The following is a 4953-nucleotide window of genomic DNA, read 5'->3' on the forward strand; positions in this document are numbered from 1 at the left end:
GCTAACCAGACGGCTGGCGGTTTAAACCCACCAGCCACTCCTCAGAAGGAAGGTTGGGCAATCCTACTTCCGTAGTGATACTGCTTCAAAAACCCAAGGAGGGGTCGCTATGAGTCGGGGCTGACTCAATGGCACATAACAACAACAACAACAAGTGATTGACAGTGGTAGCTGGGCACCATCTAGTTCTTTTGATCTCAGAGTCATGTAGGCTGAGGTTCACATGGTTCACTAGTCCCTTGGACTAATTATTTCCATGTTTCTTTGGTTTTCTTCTTTCTTCCTTGCTCTAGATGAGGAAAGACCAGTTGTTACATCTTAGATGGCTGCTTGTAAGCTTTCCAGACACCAGTCACTACACACCAAAGTAGGATGTAGAACAAAGTTTTTGTGTAGTATGTTATGCCAATTGAGCTTGATGTCCTTTGCAACCATGGTCCTCAGTCCATGGGCCCAGTGATTCATTCCCTCAGAGTGTTAGCTCTGGTGAAGAAGTTATTATCACTTTGCCTAAGTCTTTTTATTTTATTAATTTTTTTTTGTGATAATTGTTGATTCATGTGGTATTATAAGAAATAATATAGAGTAATCTTGTGTAATCTTTACCCATTTTCCCTCAATGGTAACATCTTTCAAAATTATAGTACAATATCATAACTAAGATACTGTCATTAATACAATCCACTAATCTTGCTCAGATTTCCCCAGTTTTACTTGTACTCACTTGTAGTGTGCACATATGTCAAGGCCTATACATTTTTTATCACATGTGTAGGTTCCACTACTGTCAAGATACTAAATGATTCCATCATCACACAGATCACTCCTGCTTCCCTTTTATAACCACATTTCCCTCCCTCCTCTTCTCCATTTTTATAATTTTGTCATTTCAAGGATTTATATAATGGAATTATATAGTATGTAACATTTTGGGATTGACATCTTTCACTCACTGTAATTCCTTGGAGATTCATCCAAGTTGTTAAGTGTATCAGTAGTTTGCTCTTTTTATTGCTGAGTAGTATTCCATGGTATGGCTACACCACAGTTTGTTTAACCATTCACCCATTGAAGGATGAGCAGGATGACTCTGAGGAGCATGTTCTAGACTGAGTCCCAGGATTCTCCAGCCAAATTAAGTTCCAATCACATCTAGAGTGGTAACTTGCTTTACAGCACATCAGTCATTGGTGGCCTTATTGGATGCCATCTCATAGTGACCCCATGTAACAGAGTAGAAATGACCCATAGGGTTTCCAAGGTTGTAATGTTTACAGAAGCAGATTGCCACACCTCTCCCCCATGGAATAGCTGGTGGGTTCAAACCCCTGATCTTCTGGTTAGCACTTGAGCACTTAACTATTACACCTCTAAGGCTCCTTCCAAATAAACTACGTATGTTGATGTCCTAGTCTCAGAGTCTGCTTTTGAAGGAACCAAACTAAAACAAACACCCAGCACAGTGTCTGACACAGTGTGTGCTCAGTTAATGGTTCTGACTATATAAAAATATTACATGTCTGTTTAATGAAGGACACAAGAGAAAATTCCTAGCCTAGTGGCAAACCATGAGAAGGTATTTGCAGTGTTGAAAATCCAAACATAACTAACCCGATGCTCACATATACAAAGTCTGGTACAACTCAACAGAGAACAATCAACAGGAAATAAATAGGAAGTGACAATCAGGCGAAGCACAGGAGAGGAGACCAAATGGTCAACAAATATGTAGAAAGTAGCTTCCAGCTCAGCAGTGATCAAAGGAATGCAAATGCAAACAGGATGTCCACTTACACCCACCAGAAAGGCAAAAGTTAGAAACGAGGGAAGGCAGGAATCCTAATGCATCCATGGGTGTTGTGTAAGCTGGAATCACCTTTCTGGAGAGCTTTCTGGCAGCCTAGGAAAATTCAGAATCCATTGACTGTGTCACACAGAAATCCAACCCCTGAGCATATAAATCCCATGGAAAGTCTCAGCAAGTAGCAGGTGGTTTCTTGCAGTGTTTTTGTGTGGTGGGGAGTTGGAGGCAGCCTGGGTGTCTTTCACTAGGGAAATGGGTAAGTAAACTGTGACAATGAATACTTTAGAATAATGCACGACACTCAAATACAAACAAGAAATCTATAGAGCAATATGCAGAGTGAGCAAAATAGGAGCCAGAATGAGATTTATAGCAAAATTCCATTTATGTAATTTAAAAACAGACACGTTGTTGTTATGTGCCGTCGAGTCGGCCCCGACTCATAGAGACCCCTCCTTGGGTTTCCGAGGCAGTATCACTACGGAAGTAGGATTGCCCAACCTTCCTTCCGAGGAGTGGCTGGTGGGTTTGAACCGCCAGCCTAAAAACAGACATAAGATATATTTTTCTATATGCATATGCATATGTGAGGATGTATGTCAAATGCATTAGAAAAGGTGGCTCTGAGGCGGATGAGGGTACATGTCAAGAAGTTAAAAAAAAAAAAGGCAAAGGAGAAAAGCACATTTTAAAACATTAGATGATGCTATGGATTCAATTGTGTTTCTCAAAAATTATTTGTTATAAATCCTAACTCCTATACACGTGGTTAAGGAAACCTAATGGTGCAATGGTTAAGAACTCAGCTGTTGATTGAAAGGTGGGTGATTTGAACCCACCCAGGAACTCTTTGGGAAAACCTGGTGATTTGCTTCCATAAAGATTATAGTCAAGAAAACCCCATGGGGGCAGTTCTGCTCTGTCACATAGGGTCATGATAAGTTGGAATCTACTCAAGGGTACCCAACAACAACAACATACGTGTGGATATAATCCCATCTGGGAATAGGGTTTTCTTTGTTATGTTAATGAGGATAATCAGTGTAGAGTGTGTCTTGAGCCAAATACTTTAGGGATATAAAAGTAACAGCTTAGTCACAGAAGCAAGGACAAACTGGAGAAGATTGGTGCCACATGGAGATCACCAAAGAATCCAGAAAGAGAAGCTGAAAAGAGACAAGAATCTTCTGGCAGAGCTAATAGAGACCCTTCCCCTAGAGCCAGTGCCCTGAATTCAGACTTCCGGCCTTCTCAACCATGAGAAAATAAATTTGTTTGTTAAAATCACTCACTTGTAAGATTTAACTATTAGTCTCTCCTCATCCAGAGCAAAGAAGAGTGAAGAAAATCAAAGATGCATGAAAACAGTCCGAAGCACTAATGGACCATGAGAACCTCAGCCTATATGACCAGGAGACCAGAAGAGCTAGATGTTGCCCAGATACCAATGCCACCCGCTCAGAAAGGAATCAAGTCCTAGTCTCAGAGTCTGCTTTTGAAGGAACCAAACTAAAAACGAGCACCCAGCACAGTGTCTGACACAGTATGTGCTCAGTTAATGGTTCTGACTATATAAAAATATTATATGTCTGTTTAATGAAGGACACAAGAGAAAATTCTTAGCCTAGTGGCAAAACATGAGAAGGTATTTGCAGTGTTGAAAAACTGGGGAAGAGAAAAACTGGGGAACAAAATTAAAAAACATGAAAAAGACCAGGTTTACTGATCAGATAGAGACTGGTAAAACCCCCGAGACTATATAGCTCTAGGCCCCCTTTGGGCCTGGAATGGAACTCCTGTGGCTTACCTCTCAGCCAAACAATAGACAGACCTACTAGTTGAACAAGTACACTAGAGAGATGTACTCCTTAGAACAATCAACCATGGGAGATCAGAAGGGCAGCATTTGCACAGGAAGAAATGTAGGGAGCCAGAAATGCATAGGTGGGAAGGACACAGAGAAAGAGTAACCACAGGGAGGAAGTGGGAGGAGAGCTATTAACACTGCAGGGATTGTAATCAGTGAATTAACTGTTGAATTTAAAATGAATCTGCTTTGTAAAATTTCACCAAAATCACAATAAAAAGGTAAAAAACAAAGCAAAACAAAAACACCCACTTACGGTATTTCTGTTATAGCAGTACTAAGAAACTAAGATAACCAGATAGGAGAGTATTTTTACAACCATGGAGTACGGAAAAATTTCTTTACTAAAACACTCAAAGCATGAAGCCTTACAGGAAAAGACTGATAAATCTGACAATATTTGAATTTAAATATTTTGTACTATAAACACCATATGAAAGATAACATGGCTTAGTGGATAAGAGCACTGCTAGGCTTGGGCTTCCACCACTCATCTCTCAGTTTGTCGTACTGTGGTGGCTTGTGTGTTGCTGTGAGGACGGAGGCTATGCCACCAGTATTTCAAATATCAGCAGGATCACTCATGGTGGACAGGTTTCAGTGGAACTTCAAGACTAACACAGACTCAGAAGGACAGGGCCATCCACTTCTGAAAAAGCTGGCCACTGAAAACCTTATGAATAGCAGTGAGACACTGTCTCATATTTTACAGGAAAATTTTATGAATAGCCCTGAGACACTGTCCAATATAGTGCTGGAAGGTGAGCCCCTCAGGTCAGAAGGCCCTCAAAACATGACTGGGGAAGAGCTCCCTCCTCAAAGTAGAGTCAGTCTTAATAATGTGGATGGAGTAAAGCTTTCGGGACCTTCATTTGCTGATGTGGCATGACTCAAAATGGGAAAAAAATTGCTGCAAACATCCATTAATAATCGGAATGTGGAATATACAAAGTATGAATCTAGGAAAATTGGAAGTTGTCAAAAATGAAAGGGAATGCATAAAAATTGATATCCTAGGCAGTAGGGAGCTGAAATGTACTGGTTTGGGTCATTTTGAATCAGATAAACATATGATCTACTTTGCTGGGAGTGACAAATTGAAGAGGAATGGCATGGCATTCATTGTCACAAAGAATGTTTCAAGATCTATCCTGAAGTACAACGGTGTCAGTGATAGGATAATATCCATATGCCTAAAAGGAAGATCAGTTAATACTACTGTTATTGAAATTTATGCACCAACCACCAAAGCCAAAGATGAAGACATTGAGATTAAACCAAA

The sequence above is a fragment of the Orycteropus afer genome, unplaced genomic scaffold (genome assembly GCF_000298275.1).
Source record: "Orycteropus afer afer isolate SDZICR_OR568_19922 unplaced genomic scaffold, OryAfe1.0 scaffold00250, whole genome shotgun sequence".
NCBI lineage: Eukaryota > Metazoa > Chordata > Mammalia > Tubulidentata > Orycteropodidae > Orycteropus > Orycteropus afer.